Source organism: Schistocerca cancellata, chromosome 3 (assembly GCF_023864275.1).
Source record: "Schistocerca cancellata isolate TAMUIC-IGC-003103 chromosome 3, iqSchCanc2.1, whole genome shotgun sequence".
NCBI lineage: Eukaryota > Metazoa > Arthropoda > Insecta > Orthoptera > Acrididae > Schistocerca > Schistocerca cancellata.
In genome coordinates this window covers 489094434-489114484 of record NC_064628.1, presented here as the reverse complement: position 1 = coordinate 489114484, position 20051 = coordinate 489094434, and positions in this window count along the sequence as shown.

Here is a 20051-nt window from a genome sequence, read left to right as displayed (position 1 = left end):
AACAGACAACGCTGCGTAAATAGGTTGCTGGCTATTCTCGTCAGTCAGATGTCATTTACCTGTTTGTATTTATCTGTCTATAGGATGGCCAGAAGCGACCTGGAAAGCTTATGAGGATGATCACGGTAGGTTGTGCTGAGAATTAATTATTAAGAAAAAATTCGACACATTGCGCGCTTTCCGAGTTAAATAACCTTGAAGTCACCCAGTCAAGTTGATGCGAGTGCAAATTCAAGCGGTCCGCCAGATACAGTTAGTGTAAGTTGTTCTCATGCCCTAGATGACAGCACAAGAAACTGTTCAGTCTTTGGCTCGGGTTCGATCCTTACTATTGTGATATTTTTAATTTTTGCATCGCTCTCTTGTTCAGTTTTAGGAGACCAAACAAGCAACAAGTTCGGCGACACCGTATCTGACGAACCACTTGAAATTCCGCGCATTGTGGCCTGATAGGCTAACTTCGGTGTTACTTAACTCGGAAACGGCGCAACGCATAGAATATTTTTCTTAATAACTATTTATTAGCACAACTGACTTTGAAACATCCTTATAAGCTTTTCAGACTGTTTGTAACCACTTCCCAACTTTAATTCCGTAGTTGGATGTATTTCTGTGCTCCGGTAAGGATGGAATGTAGGAAGGAAGATTACAGTGCAATGTCCCAATGCAAAGGTGTGATGGTTAGAGACGGGGCTTAAAGCCGAAAAAAGGAGGATGGTGAAAGAATTCAAAGGATTCTTCGCAGCATTTTCCTTAGTGTAAGGAAAGCACGGAAATAATCTGGAGGACTGGGCGGCGATGTGAACCGCCGCCCTCCCGAATGCGAAACTATTGTCTTACCACTTTTCTCTATTTGTGTCTGGTCTTTCTTTTTATTATCTATTTAAATCAAATTTCTCATTATTTTTAGATGAAATGACAAGGAAAAATTTCATGTTGTGGATTTTAAAAAATGTAATAAAGTAATAAAATCTTTTTTGCAGACTTGCATTCCTTTACACTTAACATGTACTTTTCCCTTCATTTTCAATCCTCACCATTAAAATCCGTTGCAAGTTACCTGTCCTGAATGCAGGCAGTCTCATCAGCAGCATCCCGGGCTAATGGCTGAGTGTCACATGCTTATGTACGGTAGGTGGGCCTCAGCAGCTGCATCCCGAAGGGTGCTTCGACACACATACACCTGGCCCAGTATTATGGTCGTAGCAGCTAAGCTAGCGCCGACGTCGGAAACACTCCACTTTATGTTACACCACGCAGAAAGCAGGGACAACGAGATATACGGGCCATGCAACGAGCTTGTGACGTCACACTAGTCGCCTTGTTCGCTCCGCCACACTTTGCGAACGCTCGGTTCTGTCCAGGGCCCACCAGAAATCAACATGTATTTGAAAATGCACCCGCTAAAGGTCTTAATTTTCTCGTGTGCTGTGGAGAATTTGCATGTATTTAAATACGCCCATAAGAATAACTAAACTCGTCTGAAAAAGTTTCACTTTCCCCTCTGGACACGGCTGCTGGCACTCGTAGCACCTGCAGAGTACTGTGACGTACGCGCCACCTCCTGTATTTTTCGTGGACCTGGCCAGAGTGCTGAATTTATCCAATGTTAACCCAATGTGATAGTCATCCAAATGTTTTGAAACCTTACTCACCGTATATTGCTGTAAACACCGATCGTAGCTTCGGCAAGCCAGAAATTTGTTCACTGTGTGTCCACAATCTGAATTATTGTTCAAACTGTAATTAGAATAAACTAACAAAAGTTTAAGGAAATTTAGATTTTCATCTCCAGAAATAACATCAGTACATCTCCTGCAACTTACACTTAACGTTATCGAACTGTTTTTTTTTTCAGATCTTAAAAATACAAAAGAACGAAATGTGTAAGTTAGTACAACAAATTTTCAGGCTCCTAACGATATTCTACGCAAGCAACGATTTTCTGATATCACTGTTGCTGAAACTTTCTTTTAAATTTAAACAAAATTCGCTAATATGTAGTACTATGAAAAGCCGTCTAATTGATTTGGTTTCAAGTAATCTGGATAGGCAGCCGCAAGTAAAAGCCTTCTCCATTCTTCGATTGTATCGTCCAGCAATCTTAATCCTTTAATTTTAATTTGCCATTCCCGTAGTAGATGCACTTTTTACCATGTAACCATAGACTTTCCATTCATCCCAACCTCGAAAAGCCGGGGGGTGGGGGGGGGGGGGGGCGTAGGGGTAGGTGGTGATGGGTAGTAGTCTATCTTGCACATCACAATCGTCTCTCGTGCGTCGAGTGCCGTCTGTTCCTAGTAACTACATTCTTTATTCAGCCCTAATTTTATATTATGCAACGGAGGGATACTGTGGGTATAGTACGTACACATGGAGACGAAATACGCACCAAATAATCTGTTTCGTTCCCCGTGCGAAATACTTGTCAGGCAATCTATTGCTTTATGTCTTGAAAAGCATCTACACAGTTATTGAGCATTCGTGAGATTTTGTAGCACATGGAAACCTACGTGACAGGTCTGAAAAATTACGATCGTAGCAGGAGTTTATTACAGTAATCTGAATACCCACACAAATAACGTAAAATATTAACGAATCCATACAAGAAGAAAAATGGTCTCTTAACATGTCTGATGACGATACCGCAATGACTCATTGGGATTGCCGGCATACGTGACTTGGGATGGGGGGAGTGACATTTGATATCAGAGCATTCCTACAAAATGTAATAAATTCCATAACTTCATGTAAACTACGTTCCCGCAAGACGCCAACGGGGGTTTTCTCTCCATCGAATACTTTCTCTATTTGTTGGTGCTTTTATTTCCATTGCTTACTATTTTCTCAAATGTAAAGTACATTACAGACAAGACGGTCTTAGTCCTCTATCTTTTCATAACGTATTTATTTTGCTTCTTGAAGAGTAAATAAAACATTATATCATTTTTTGGGATTTGTCTTCTTCCATATAGCTTATGTAACTGATTTTATAAGTTCTTACAATGTCACATTTCCACCAGTTTTAACTACTTTGTTTCAATGTCATATTTTTTGTGATTAATCTTTTCTATACACCTCAAAAGAAGTTTTGCATCACCCCGGTTCCCAGAAATCCTGAAGATAGACGTTGACTGTGGATACTGTATCGCGGGGACAGTCCCTTTGACTGTTCAGTGATGTCATTAAACTCGCCCAAAGATGAAAACAACCATGCATGAGCAGTGCCTATTGGAAGGAGGGGGTCCAACAGTCGATCAGTTCCGGTCATTCCACCAGGAACGATGTACATGGCTTGTGTTGTCTAGACGGTCAATACCGCGGTTCGATCGCGTCCGCATTGTTACTTTGTGCCAGCTAGAGCTCTCAACAAGGAAAGTTTCCAGGCGTCTCGGAGTGAACCAAAGCGATGTTGTTCGGCCATGGAAGAGATACAGGGAGACAGGAACTGTCGATGACATGCCTCGCTCAGGCCACCCAAGGGCTACTACTGCAGTAGATGACTGCTACCTACGAATTATGGCTCGGAGTACCCCTAACAGCAATACCACCATGTTGAATAAAGCTTTTCGTGCAGCCACAGGACGTCGTGTTACGACTCAAACTATGCGCCATAGGCTGCATGATGCGCAAATTCACTCCCGTCATCCATAGCGATATCGATCTTAGCAACCATGACAACATGCAGCGCGATGCAGATGGGCCCAACAACATGCCGAATGGACCGCTCAGAATAGGCATCCCGTTCTCTTCAACGATAAGTGTTGCTTATGTCTTCAACTAGACATTCGTCGGAGACGTGTTTGGAGGCAACCCAGTCAGGCGAGTGCAGCGAGTTGGAGGTTCCCTGCTGTTTTGGGGTGGCATTATGTGGGGCCGACGTACGTCGCTGGTGGTCATGGAAGACGCCGTAACGACTGTACGATACGTGAATAGCATCCTCCGACCGATAATGCAACCAAATCGGCAGCGTATTGGCGAGGCATTCGTCTTCATCGACGACAATTCGCGCTCTCATCGAGTACATCTTGTGAATGACTCCATTCAAGATAACGACATCGCTCGACTAGAGTGGCCAACATTTTCTCCAGATACGAAACCTATCGAACATACCTGGGATAGGCTGAAAAGGGCTATTTATGGACGACATGAGTAGTGGGACAATCTCGACCAACAGCAATTTGATGAACTTGTGTATAGTATGCCACGACGAATACAGGCATGCATCAATGCAAGAGGACGTGCTACTGGGAATTAGAGGTACGGGTGTGTGCAGCAATCTGGACCGCCACCTCGCTGTATGGTGAGGTTTTCATGCGCAATAAAAAGGGCGGAAACGATGTTTATGTTGATCTCTGCTCCAATTTTCTGTACAGGTTCTGGAACTCTCGTAACCGTGGTGACGCAAAACTTTTTTTATGTGTGTAATATTGTCCGTAATTCTGCACTTTATTTCTGAGTGCCATTCGCGACTGGACGTATCCGCAGGAAAATATCGGCGCTGCGTGACTATGACGAACGACTTAGACCGTACTTGTAGCGTGGCTCCAACATAAAAAACTAAACGCAAGATTAACATTTGGCTGGGCACGAAGTTTTATTTCTAAACAAAATGTCGCGGGCTTAGTTTGGAGATTCAGTTGCTTGTCGAGTACCAGCACGTGTTGGAATGTAGATTTCCGTAGAGATCGCCATCCAGACGTTTTACAAGAACGAGCGTTGTGTTAAACCGTATAATGATTCCGCTATCTGGCATTAGATAGCGCCTTGCCCGCTGCCCCTCTTTGCGTGCGGGCAGGTAGCTGTGCAAAGCGCCTAACCTCTCCCCGACCTGCCCCACCCTACACAGCACCTGTCGCCGCTTTTACTGTGTCTCTCATTAATTTACGGGCGCCTTGAACCGCGAGCGCCACCTCCGGAGGAATGCCATAAAGGCCGCCCTGGCGCCGTCGATACGCGGCCAGACACCGCAGCCACAGATAGGTCTGCCACCGACTGTTCCACCACCTGCGCCGTCCGGTTGTCACCGGCTTTGTTGCCGCAAGTCGCTGCTGACGTCCGCCGGGTTACTGCTTCCCGACTCGACCATTTAGTGGCAAACCTCGTTTCAAAGGTTCAAATGTGTGTGAATTCTTAAGGGTCCAAATTGCTGAGGTCATCGGTCCCTAGACTTACACACTACTTAAGCTAGCTTAAACTAAGAACAACGCACACACCCATGCCCGAGGGAGGACTCGAACCTCCGGCGGGAGAGGCCGCGCAATCCGTGACATGGCACCTCAAACCGCACGGCCACTCCGCGTGGCAAAACCTCGTCTCCATCTGTGACGAACACACGCCACCTGCCTTGTCCTCGGCGAAATGTCACAAACACACTGACAGATATTTCTTTCATTGCTTTAGGGCAGTAACGCAAACTGAAGTCTGAAATTCAGTCTCTGTTGTCAGCCCTCGTCGAGATTTTTCGTTTGCTATGCACCGCGCTGTCCAGAAGAGCTGTGATAAGTAAAATCGGCAGACAACTCTCTTGCTCCATGAGGATTGTACACTACGGTGATTATATGAGAAAATTTAAAACTGTATGCCACATTAGGAGTCACATCCGGATTCCACACGTCACATGCATCTCATGAGACGCGCCCCACACTTTCAGTGTGTATTCTTTAGAGGGAGAGGGTGGGGGTGGAGGACGAGACGAAGTTTTGAAGTGAAAATAGCACTGTATATGATCATGTGTTTGTGACAGTGCAACGTTCTAAATAACTGAAAATTGTAGACTATTGACATACAACTTGCCACGAGCTGTGTGTGCTCTGAACACGACCCCTTGTTCATCAGATGCTCCCAGATCATTTAAAATAATAATCATCCGCATGAAGCTAATAGGCTGATCATTTAAAATAATAATCATCCCCATGAAGCTAATAGGCTGCTTGAAAGATCAGCTTCCGCGCACGTCGAGAAACATAACTTCCTGAACTCGTCAAGGGTCTCGCTTCTTCGCCTATTGCTTAAGGTTGGAGGAACTGGCTGCGTCAATTGAATAATTTGTTTTCATTATTTCTGAATGATAGAGTATGATCTGGTAAGAGGATATTTATTCAAACAGTGCGTAGAAATTACTCAGAAATTATGACGTCGTCATAAAACAATTTAAGAGTGAATTTGTATAATTAAAATAGAACAGTGATAAAAATACGAACGGCCAGCAGCATAATGCTGGACAGTTACGGCTGAAATGATGCTTACACGCCTATAAGACAGGAATTACGCTTTCAGGCATGATCGTAAAACTTAAACGTTGCTCAAACCAAAGGTGCAGGCTCGAACAGAGCACACAACAGATCAGTGGATAAACGAAGAATCAGAAACATCATTATGTGGGTGAGCTCCACTGAGTTAACTCGATAACGAAACAAAACATTAGTGGCCACGAAAGAAAAAAAAAAAAAAACAAGCAAGAATTAGTTTGGAGAAAATATTACGTACTGCGCGTGAAGTGCGTGGAACAAGACTTAGAAACAGAAACCGGGAATAAACTCCTCTTCCCCCTCTATATCTCGGTTTCCCATTGCCAATGCGTGACTGGCGTCAAGGAGCCAGCGGACAAGTCGCGTTGCGCCGAACTGCCGACCGCTGCTAACAGTCGCGGGGCTGAGCCGATGTGATGTGGCTGTGAATCGCGGATCTTGTCATACTCGTTGCGGATGCGCGTATGTTCAGAGCGAAACTTCAAAGACTTGGCAGGAGACAGAAAGGTAAGAAAAACACGTACGAGAGCGGAGTCCAGAGTAGTATCACCAGGTTCAAATGGTTCAAATGGCTCTGAGCACTATGGGACTCAACATCTTAGGTCATAAGTCCCCTAGAACTTAGAACTACTTAAATCTAACTAACCTAAAGACATCACAAACACCCATGCCCGAGGCAGGATTCGAACCTGCGACCGTAGGAGTCCCGCGGTTCCGAACTGCAGCGCAGAACCGCTAGACAACCGCGGCCGGCAGTATCACCAGGGAAAAGTTCGAATCACAATACCCATTCGAATCCGAATACAAATGAGACTAAGAATTTTGGTAGCCTTTCTTCAGGCCTCAGAAATGCACCGCACAAAATCTTTTCTAGCCAGTCCAGGGCCACAGTGCTCTCTCAGTCAGGGATCTAGAAATCCGTTCTCTAGCTCCCTCCATAAACTTAAATTGAATGCGCCACTCAGATACGTGTGTGTAGAAAAGATAGACGAGTGTCGCTCGTTCCCCTGTCCAGACTTATGAAAAATTCTGGAAAATTTTTAGACTTCGCACACCGGTCCCATGGGATGGGCAAATTTTAGAAATTTGCAGCAGACAAGTGGCTATGTATTTTCCTTCAGGAAATGTGTCCGGAGACCACACACAGCAGCATAACAGGAAGTTAACAGCTAAGGACTCCAGAAGAAGTTTACTAACAAAGATGAGATCTCACCCATTCCAGAAGTGGTTTCACGTTCTGCTACAGAGGACACCAATCTTCCGTTCCTCCGTTCATCGTCCGTATCTCATGATCCAGTGGGTAGCATTGCTGCCTTTAGATTGTAAGTAGGCTGTTTATGTTTTCTTATTGGCAACGTTACGTATCGCTCTATATGAAAATCACTGGCTGTGCTGTGTGCAGTCTGTGGCTAGTTTGCATTGTTGTCTGCCACTGTAGTGTTAGGCAGCGGCAGCTGGATGTGAACAGCGCGTAGCGTTGCGCAGTTGGAGGTGAGCCGCCAGCAGTGGTGGATGTGAGGAGAGAGATGGCGGAGTTTTGAAATTACATATATTATGACTTGTGATGATATTAAGGTAAATACATTGTTTGTTCTCTATTAATATCTTTCATTTGCTAACTATCTCTATCAGTAGTTAGTGCCTTCCGTAGTTTGAATCTTTTATTTAGCTGGCAATAGTGGCGCTCGCTGTATTGCATTCGTTCGAGTAATGAAGATTTTTGTGAGGTAAGTTATTTGTGAAAGGTATAGTTTAATGTTACTCAGGGCCATTCTTTTGCAGGGATCTTTGATAGTCAGATAGCGTTGCGCTAAAAATATTGTGTGTCAGTTTAGGCACAGTCGTGTATAAATTGTTTTAAGGGGACGTTTCATAAGATCACAGGGTCCCGGGTTCGATCCCCGGCCGGGTCGGGGTTTCTCTGCCCAGGGAGTGAGTGTTTGTGTTGTCATTTCATCGTCATTCGGGAAAAGTGCCGTGACAGGACTGTAAAAAGGTTGGGATTATGTAAGAGCGTCCCCCGCACAAAATATCATCATCATCATCTGATCGGCAGAACCTGAGCCAGGCGAGTAAACCCTGCAAAGGCTCGTCCGACCGTATCTGCGGCCCACTAGAGTGAGACCCTGCACTCTAAGTGACCGATTGCTCTTTCAGAAGATGCAAAATTTCCTACTGTTTCCGCCCCAGCGAAAAAAGTTTCCCTGGTTTTAACCAGATTAATTTAATGAAACAAAACTACTACAAGACTGTAATGTCAGATTAAGTACAGAGGGGTAGGTTACCTACATTGTTACACGCTATCTCCTAGCCACACATGTAACCAGCAAGCACTGCAGGGGGAAGTCGGCAAATAAAATCTAACTCGGAATGTAAATGAAGCAGGAGAGACTCTGACTTTTTGATCACCCGGTACTATAATTTGTACAAGAGCCAAGAAGGAATAATAAGAGTGGACGACCAAGTACGAAGTGCTCGGATTAAAAAGGTTGTAAAACAGGGAAGTAGTCTTTCGCTCCTATTATTCAATCTGTACATCAAAGAAACAATGATGGAAATAAAACAAAGGTTCATGAGTGGAATTAAAATTCAAGGTGAAAGGATATCAATGATAACATTCGCCGATGACATAGCTATTCTGAGTGAAAGTGAAGAGCCAGTGAAGAGCACCTTACCAAAAAGGGGGTCAACACTGGTAGCGGGAGTGGTCACATAAAATCCTTTCCGTACCCTACCTCCTTAAGTACAACAGCGTTTCAACCAGAATGAACCAAATTCTTTACCTCAGTCTAAGGCGATACAAGAGTTGGCTGAACTGCCGCAGTAGCAGACAGGAAGTTCACCCACAGCCAAACACTATGAAAACACGATACACCGACACACTCACTCATTATGTCGTTCAGAGAAGATAGAAATGAGAAGGAAACATTGGTACAGAATATTAAGACAACATAACCAAGGATGGTGTAAGTAGAATTAACACAGATGCTTAGTTGATCTACATATATTCATACTTTCGTAAAGCAGATGTAAAACAGACATTGTTTAAACACACAAAGTTTCAGAAAATATATCAAATTGTGGCTGATATAAACATACTCAGCTGCTAACTCTTTCTCCCGGCATGGTTTACTAAATACATCGAAAAACTTGGAGAATGAAGTTCAGTTTTAGTGAAAGATTATGAAGTGGCTCATATATAGTCCTTTAAATATGTATAAGAATTGTGAAGGGACAATAATAATCGATGACCAAGAACGAAGGGCTCGGACTATGAAGGATGTGAGACAGGGATGCGGTTTTCTGTCCCTTGCTGTTCAATCTGTACATCGAAGAAACAATGACAGAAATAAAATATGGGTTTAAGAATGGAATTAAAATTCAGGAGCAAAGAGAATGAACGATAAGATTCTCTGATGACATTGCTACCCTTTGTGAAAGAGAGAAGCAGAATAGAATGAAAAGTTCTCAACACGAAATATGGTTTGAGAGTAAACTTCGGACTAAAAGGTGCACGCTTGGGTCGGTATTGGTTCCGAATGCAAACCACATGCATACTTCCATGAATGAATTGACTGTCTTGTCTCCCAGTGGGAGAAACTTATTAACAATTACGACTATTAGTTTTAAAATAATAAACAGTTTACTTCTTTTTTCTATCTGTCTTGTTTTAATTTGGCTCAAGATACGCCAGGCCGCTTAATGCACCCTCTTATTGGGATCGCTAGTTCGTATGTTGACTAGTTACAAATAAAACGATGTTCTTCTTTTAGTATGAATCGTGCATCAAAACGTCAAAACGCATGTCATCTATGTGAACGACAACCTTGTTATAAGGAACGAGCAGAGATCTGCATTCTACAAAAATTTAGCTCAATAGTGATTTCCAGATTTCACTTGCCGCTGAGAACCATACACGAAACCTTCTGACTCATTGTGAAGGATCTTACAACGTACATTTTTATACGGGACTTTTTCTGTGTGGACAGTGACTGTAATACAATTTTTACACTCAACTACATATACGTACGTACTCTGCAAACCCTGCGAAATACATGGAAGATGGTATTTAATGTGATACCACATGTTAGAGGTTCTTCCAGTTCAAATCGTGTGCAGTAATTAGGGTAAATTTGCCTACACGTCGCCTAGTGGAATGAATCGATACGTAGAGGCTGAAGCATTCTTGATGTAACACTGATTCAAAAAACTACGTAAATAAGCTTTCGCGGAATTTTTGGCATTTGTCTCCAAGCGTAATACCTGTTAACGGTTTCGAGACGAGATACTCTGACATTGTGACGGCTTACTTCACGTCGCTTTGACAGTCGAATTTACCATCTGTCACTGAACATTGGGAAAACAGCAATGGGGACTACGAGCGCAACGGCCAAGATGGCCAACGACAACGAATACGATGAGTGTACGGTCTTCCTCTTTTAGTCGGGATTCTCAGCTGCGCAGTGCGAGATCCGTTGTTCCTTTTTCCGACAGAAGGCGACAGATGTGAAATTGCCCTCCTCTCCCCTCCTTTTATATCTAACTACCATGTAACTTGGCTCGTCACAATAACTCTGTACATCCGCATTAACAGATGAAGTTGACGAGCAGCTGCGTAGTAGAATGTCGTGGAGGCTGCAACTTCAGACGGTACGCACGTGAGTCGTTTAAGCAGCTAATAAGGCGGCAGAGTATGAAACAGCATCTTCTTCTTCTTCAGTAGCGCTACAGCCCTTGGTGAGCCTTGGCTTCTTCAACGATCTTCCTCCACACTTCTCGATTATTTGCTGCTCTTTTCCACCCCCGGACTCCCATACTGGTGATATCCATTATTACCTCGTCGATCCATCTTCTTCTAGGTCTCCCTTTTCGCCTAACTGAATGGATCACACCTTTCATAATTTTCTTTGGAATTCTATCCTCTGCCATTCTCTGCAAGTGTCCTAGCCATCGTATTCGCTGTGATTTCACAAATTTCGCTATGTCCTTGCCTTGTATTAACTCTTGTAATTCGGTCTTGTAGCGTATTCTCCAGCCCCCTTCCTCCCTTATTGGCCCATAGTTTTTGCGTAGTATTTTCCGCTCAATGGTTCTTAGTGCATTTTTATCGTGTTCTGTCAACATCCATACCTCTGACCCGTATGTGATAACTGGGTGGACTAGGGAATTATATATTAGCAGTTTATTTTTTCTTGTAACGAGGCTATTTTTGAAAAGTTGCATATTTGCAAAGTAAGCTCTGTTTCCTGCTTTTGTTCTTTCCGTTGTAGCCTTTCCAATACTGATATCATTTGTTATTAGGGCACCCATGTAGTTAAAAGAGGACACTCCTTTGAAGCATTTCCCATTGATGTTTAGGGGTTCCTCGGGGCCTCAGATTGTGACATTACCATATATTTTGTTTTATTTTCATTTACTATGAGGCCAATTTTTAAGGTTTCTGTTTCCATTGCCCAGTATGTTTCTAGGAGTGTATTGGTATTTCTTCCTACCATAGCAATCTCATCAGCATATGCACATATCTGGCTAGTTTTCATAAACATGCTGCCTCTTTTGTTGACTTTATTTACTACACTATACAGGGATATATTGAATAGGACAGTGGAGAGACTATGACCTTGCTTCATACCTTTATTAAAGTCAAAGCTTTCACTTGTTCTGCTAAGGACCTTTACTTTTGCTGTTGTCTCTGTCATTGTCATTGTGATTAGTCTTATTAGTTTAGCACATATTCCAACTTCTTTCAGTACTCTGTATAGTTCTTGCCGATTTATACTGGCAAAGGCTTGTTTGAAGTCGATGAATAGGAAATGCAGAACTATATCATATTCATAGAACTTTTCCATCATTTGTCTTACCACAAATATTTGATCGGTTGTTCCTCTGTCTGGTCGAAAGCCACACTGATATTCTCCTAGTATTCCTTCTGCACACTTCTGTATCCTTTCGTTTAATATACATGAGAAGATCTTGTAAGCTGCGCTTAGGAGTGTTATACCTCTATAGATTTCACATGCTGTTCTGTCCCCTTTCTTATAAATGGGGATTATTATTCCAATTTTCCAATTATCTTCCATAGTTTCTGTTTCCCATATATCTGATATTAATGTGTGCAGTTTCTTTATTACAGCCTCACCAACAGTTTTTATTAATTCAACAATTATGCTGTCTTCCCCAGGGGCTCGATTGTTTTATAACTTATGCACAGTCTGGAAGACCTCTTGTAGTGTTGGCTTTCTTGCCTCATTGGTTTCATTGTCTACTTCCAGCTCCACTCTTTCCTCCTGTGCGGCTGTCTCTTCATCTTCTAGGCTGTTGCTTAGTGTATCTTTGAAACACTCTGCCCATCTTCCCACTATCTGTTCTTCCTCCCTTATCATTTTACCATCTTCTCTGGAACCGGCCATTGTTTTTGGTTGGAATCTATTCTTCATTTTGCCTATGGCATGATAGAACTTTCTTATTTCACTCTGTTCCTTTAATTCTTCTAGTTCTTGAAATTTCTTCTTATTCCACTCTCTTTTCTTTCCCTTGTACAGACTGTTAGCTCTTCCCCTTAATTCTCTATATTGTTCCACATTATTTCTGGTTTCTCCCTGTAGCACTTTTATTCTTGCCCTGTTCTTTTCCTCAATTGCTGACCTGCAATCTTCATCAAACCATTCCTGGGTTCTTCTATTCCTTCTTATACCTATGATTTCGCCTGCAGCATCCTTAACGGCTTTTTCAATCCTGTTCCATCTTTCATCTACTCCTACTGCGGTCTCTTCATTGCTCACCTCTGCTTAGAGGTACTTGGTATTTGTTTACTTGATCAGGGATGTTCAGTTTGTCTGTATTCCATTTCATCGTCATTCCCATTCTGTTGCCATTTGTTAAGTGACAGTTTCTCTCTCAAGACTGATTTTATCGCAAAGTGATCTGAATTATAGTTTGATCCTCTTCAGCTCCGTACTTCCGTAAGTGACGTGGAGTGGCGTGCAATCGCTAAAATATGGTCAATCTGATAGACTACTCCATTAGCTGCAGACTTCCAAGTTCCCAGGTGGATCCTTTTGTGAGGAAAGCAGGTACTTTTATTAATCAAATATTCCTTGCTGCGAATTGGTATAGAAGGTCTCCGTTCTCGTTGTTTTCTTCATGTTTTGAATAATTTCCAGAAACTCATTATGGATGTTCATTCCTCCCTATTTTTGCATTAAAATCTCCTGTTACTATCATCAGGTCATATTTAGGTACTGCGCAGCATAATTTTTCCAAGTCTTCGTAGAACTGTTCTTTAATTATATCCTCCTTTTCCTCTGTTGGAGCATGTGCATTAACTATTGATATATTCCTAAATTTCCCTCTTAGTCTGAGTCTACACATCCTTTCATTTATGGGTTCAAATTCGAGAAGGCTTTTCCTGACTTACCTAGTTATACTATATACCAATGAGTACTCAGGTTTATATATTTGCCCATTCCCTTGCCATATTATGTCCTGTAGTCCTACGATATCATATTTAAATTTTAAAATTTCATTGGCTATTTTTTCATTTTTCCAGGCTGAAGCATTGTCCTCACATTCCATGATGCTACTGTTAGATCCTTTATCCGTTTCCTTTGCCGGAGTCGTGACACATGCTTTCCATTCAGTTTTCGAGGCTTCTGTTGAATTTTCGTAATATTATTTTTTATTTACAGTATGGGGTTATTAGCCCCATGCCCAACCCCCAACCTGGAGGCCCAGGATTTGTATGAGGTTTACTCCTCTAGAGCTCTCCTTGCCCTGTGTTGTGGGACACACTTTGTCTCCCTCCTCTGTCGAGACCAGTCCGGCTTGGGTGACCCTGCCAGTAACTATGCTACCGCCGGCATAGCTCCCGACTTCATTGTAGCACGCAAACCCTCCCGCCCGGCACTGAAGGTGCCTACTATAAGGCGGCGTCCCTCTGGAGGGAACAGCAAGTATCTGCAACATGCTATCTACCGTGTCTCCGCCAGCGTCCCGTGAATTCTCATGTAAGAAGTAATTCAGTTGTTGCCCGAGGAGAAAACTCATTCATTGTTATTATTTGCTTCAGCGCACTTTTATTTTTGGAAGTTATCAATAAAATTGTAAACAATTTCTATCATAAGTAATGTATTCACCACGTTAGTCGAGGTAGCCAACATGGCGACTCAGAGATAACCGGTTCGACTTCATGGGTGAAGAATTCTACACAACAGAACTTCGCCTGGGAGAATTCTGGGTTTAGTGACTTAAAGTTACTCATCATCAGAGCTCATATCAAGCTTATTGCTTAAATGCCAAACCTCTTCATAGTATCTTGTGGGGTGAGACGTTATTAATGGCGATCTGTCCGTGAATGTGGACGTTAAAGTCGGCTGCCCCCAAAGCCGTCGTTAAGAAAGAATGAATAGGAGAAGGGGGTTACATAGGACACGTCTCCTCATGTAAATAGGGATACAGACTTTTGTTCGTTACAGAATTCCCAAGCATTTGTACAAACAGTTGTACACCTCAGACACGAGGGTTGGAACTTAATAGTGGCAACTATTTATTTACAACTGATAGAAAAGAGTTACATGTTTGCACCTGTTACTGTCCTTCAGTCACCAGTGTTGTGTAGAACCCGCTACTAGCGATGTGGAAGGTGTAGTCTACCGTTAGCAGAGCCTGTTCTGTTGATGGTGCGAGTGGAGCGCTCTACTGCCTGTCGAATCTCTGGAACAGTTTCGAAGCGAATTACACGAAGTAGTTCCGTCATCTTCGGACTCGAATAAAAGTCACAAGGACTTAAGTCGGGGAGTATGGTGGATGGTACAGTACTTCCCAGTCCCATCGACCGAACAGAGCAGCCACAGCTTGCGCTGTATGCACCCGTGCATTGTCGTGCAAAATGATGGGTGGGTTGCGCAGAAAGTGTCACCGCTTCATTCGCAAAGCTGGTTGCAGGTGATGCTCCAAAAACGAACAGTAATACTGTGCACTTAGGTCTGCCGTGGAGGAACGTAATGCGATGCGTTAGGATAACCCCATCACAGTCGTACACAAGAATCACCGTATCTCCCACCATACTGGGGCTCTGACGTACTTTCGAATTTCGTGGCGACCCATAATGACGCTATTCGTTGGGCTGGCGTTTCAGTTTTGGCTGGTGCGATGTGGCCCATGTCTCATCCAGTGTTACGATACGCGTAAGAAAGCCACTCGTTCGCGCTCATAGCACTCCAAGTGCGCCTGAAAAGCGTCGTACGCATCCACTTCTGTATTTCCGTCAAGTCCTGCGTAACCCATCGCGATGTAGTTTTTAGCATACTCAGGCGTTCCTTCAGGAAGGGAAGCACAGTCGTATGCTCTAACCTGGTTTCGTGGACGTGCTCACGAATCATAGGGCGTCGATCACTGTTCACTAACGCGGCAACAGCAAGCACGTCTTTTGCAGAGGCACTTGGACGACCTTCCCGATGCATGTCTGACACAGTTTGCCGACCTTCGTTGAAGGCTTTTACCCGACTTGCCAATGTTCTGTACGGCAATGCCGATTCCCGCACGCCTCCTGAAGAACTTGATGACTCTGTCGTGCTGTACGACCTCTGCCACATTCAATCTTGATCCAACTCCGTTGTTCATTTTTCGAAAACATAGTGACACCGTTACGTTAGACCGCTCGCTCGCAAGTGACTGTGTTTCCCTCGATCGTGCGGAGGCCGGTGACGCGGGACGGGCGAGTCCATTTGCTCGGAGGTAAGGTAGGTGTGTCAACAACGTGCGCTATCAGCGACAATAGTAGATTCCATTGCATAGCGTCTCCACACCAGTGTTGCCACTATTTAAGTTCCAACCTACGTATAACATGCCCAGCCACCGCAACGGGAAGTGATGTTCCTTTGGCAATCACCAAATGAGTTGGAATTGCTTGGCTGTCAGGCTATAAAGGGGTAACTATGTCGTTTCCTCGAGGCGCCTGTGGTTTTTGCAATGCCTTTCAGTGAACGTAAACGCAAACGTTTACAAAACATCGACGAAATAGAGAGCACACTCGGTCAGATGTAGCTTCCTCGTGCAGACCTTATAAAGTTCCAGTTAATGATCTCCCTTACAGACTGGCGTGCAGATACCAGCGCTTATTCCTAGAACAGCATAACCGTGGCCGCATTGTTCCTTCTGTACAAAAGATTTCCGGTTTTTACCTGGATACTTTGTCGTTATACTGCACACATTAATCACGACTGTGTAAGAAGCGATGAAAAAGTTTCCGCTCAAAGGTCGTTCACTACAGAATTGGTATAAGAATAAGGCAAAACCACCGTAAGTGTTTTAAGGCAATTTTTTTTTATCACGAACGCGTGATAATCGCGGGTTCTCCAGTGTCTTCCACTTGAGTTCTGCGTTACGACATTTTCGATATGTCGACGTGCGTTATCATGAAACGAGATCCACCCGTTGGTGCACCATTTCACAGCGGTGTTGTTCGACAGACCATGCTGTCCCAAACATATTCTTAACTCTCCGATGGATGTATACTGGGGTTTGTCCTTTTGCAGCCTAGAAAAGAATAACACCACGTTGGCCCTTTTTGGCTGCATTTGGTAATAAGGTCGTCATAGTTGCCATTTTCGCATTTACTGCATGCACTTCGGAGAGACACGGCTGTCGCACAAATCCCTTGCCTGTCTATCGGCAGTCTTACACACGCATCGGAGTCCCGCTACGCCGAAGCATCGCCCTCAAATGGGAACTTTTTTATCGTCCGTTATAGTTTACACATTAACTGAGAGAAAAGCAGGGCCTGTCTCAGTTTCTTGAGGTGACATTGATTTCCGAGGGAGCGTAATATTTGTAGATTTTGAAGAAAATGGCAATGATATAAAGTAGATTGTCTGCGAACCTAACTACTGCTGTCGAATAGAAAAAGAAGACATTTTTCTGTACTGAAAAAGTGTGATATTTCAAGGTCGAAGAATACGTCCTTTTGAGAAACTAGGCTTCTGAAACACAGCGCAACATGCAATTATAGGTTTACAAATTCCTCAGTCGATTTAGCATGGTTACAAAATAACGTTACAAATTGGGGATCGATTGCGTTCAGTTTAAGGCTCTTAATAATGGGCTTAACGGCCAGTTAGAGCGTTTTCTCATATTCATCGCGCCGTTGTTAGTCCCGGGTTACATGTTAACCAACAAACAAAAGAATTAGCTTTAAAACAAACTATGTTCCACTTTACTTATGACAACCTACATTAAAAAATAATAATGAGTAGAATACAATACACCCATTAACATGACAAGGCGTGAATATATATATATATATATATATATATATATATATATATATATATATATATATATATATGTACTGTCGAAGCATACGACCCCGACGGTAGGTCAGAGAGCAGCGTGCCGTCGATCAAATGCAATACGCCTCCAGCGTGGAAACAGCGCTGCAAGCATGTGCAACGATCAAGGTGGCTACTAAGCAGCCCGATTTAAGGTTTTCACCCGCGCAACAACGAGCCAGTTGCAGCTGTCTTTCAACCATTTTAAATAGACATTCTTGACCGTGACACACGAACAGCCGACAACATGGTTGTTCGCGAAAAACTCGTTGCCAGCCACCGTTCAATAAATTTCCACTAGCCAAAGTTGATTATGTCACTCGACTTCGCATTGCCGCTGTTATCGTAACAGTGACATAAGGGGAAAATAATGCAACGGCGGCTGGGAACGAGCTTTTCCGAAACAGCAAATTTCAAGAGTATCTATGGAAAATGGTATCTATGGAAAATGGTATCTATGGAAAATGGTTGAAGAACGGTGAAACCATCAGAGAAGGAAGTTTGTCCGCTTTGTAAAGCAGGACAGGGGACGATCAGTTGCGTATTTGACTGCAGAGTACATTGTTGATGCAGGTACAGTTGTGTCGGTAGGCAGCGTTCAGCGCATGATGTTGAACAAAAAAATGGTCCAAATAGCTCTGAGCACTATGGGACTTAACATCAGTGGTCATTACTCCCCTAGAACTTAGAACTACTTAAACCTAACTAACCTATGTACATCACACCAATCCATGCCCGAGGCAGGATTCGAACCTGCGACCGTAGCAGTCGCGCGGTTCCGGACTGAGCGCCTAGAACTGCTCGGCCATCGCGGCCGGCTTGTTGAACATGTAGCTCTATAGCTGACGACCTCTTCGTGTTCCCATGTCGACCCAGCGGTGTCGCCAAATTGTGATTGCATTGGACACCGAAACTGTGGCAATAATTGAAGGAGCCATCACAACTGTGGACTACGTGAGCCTTTTTGCAGAGGAGCGGGCAGAGATTCAGGGAACTTTCTTGACCCTGGAATGGGAAACTGCCTCTAAAGACGGAAGAATTAGCAGTGATCGGTACTGCGTGACAACATAGAAGGCAATGGAAACCTCTCCATAGCGACACGCAATATGTATCCACAGGACATGTGCACTGTAACTGTAAAAGTATCATGATACTCTCTCCATTGATAAAAGATTTCGGACTAGTCCTGCATTCGGATCTTCTGGAGGGAACTGCCAAGGCCGGCCGCGGTGGCCGTGCGGTTCTAGGCGCTCCAGTCCGGAGCCGTGCTGTTGCTACGGTCGCAGGTTCGAATCCTGCCTCGGGCATGGGTGTATGTGATGTCCTTAGGTTAGTTAGGTTTAAGTAGTTCTAAGTTCTAGGGGACTGATGACCACAGCAGTTGAGTCCCATAGTGCTCAGAGCCATTTGAACCATTTGAACTGCCAAGGGAGAGGTGACCAACAGAAAAATTTGAATCACCAACGAAAGAATAACGTTCTATGAGTCGGGGCGCGGAACGTTAGAAGTCTGAACGTGGTAGGGAAGCTACAAAATCTAAGAAGGGAAATGATGAGGCTTAATCTGGACATAATGGGGCTCAGTGAAGTGAAATGGAAAATATTCGTACATAGAATTCTAGTCAGACGAGAACAGGGCAATATCACCAGCAGTAGAATATAATATAACTGCAGTGATAACTAATAATTTGGGTGGGAAGGTTTAGGATCGGGTCACCCTTATACGTACAAGGAGTGGGATCTCCACATAACTGCTTCAGCGTTCATCATATTTAATACATAAACTGCCTTTATTAAAGTCAAACGAGTTTTAAAAACGATCAACAGTAAAACTGACTGAGCAGACTTTAGAAAAATGACTTTGTTTAGCTGCCACTAATTACGAGCTACCAGCCGTTAACTATACGCCAAGAATGAAGAATTTTAAAAACAATTATCTACAATTAGCAAAATTCACTGAGCAGTTTCTTTTAAATAAATGAGCCTTTAACAGCTGTCATTAATTATGAACCCATTGTCACTCACTAGACAGAAATGGTACAAAATTTCAAAAACAGTTGACAGTTACTGAATAGTTGCCTACAGTTAACCAAAATTCCACGTTCAGATGTTAAGAAAATGACATCTACATCCACACCACACGGCGCAAGCCACCTAATTGTGCGTGGAGGAGGGTACTTTAGGTACCACTATCTGATCCCTCCACCCGGTTCCACTCGTGACTAGTGAGTGGGAAGAATGATTGTCGGTAAGCTTATCTGCTGGCTCTGATTTCCCGAATTGTCTCCTCTTGGTCAATACGCCAGATGTATTTGGGGGGGAAGTGTGGTCCGACTCATCCTGAGAAGCACTGTTCCAAAATTTCAGTATTAAATCTCTCCATGATGCACAACGCCTATCTTCTAACGTCTGCCAGTGGAGTTTGTTTAGCATCTTCGTAAAGCTCTCTCGCCAGCTAACGATCCTGTGACGAAGCG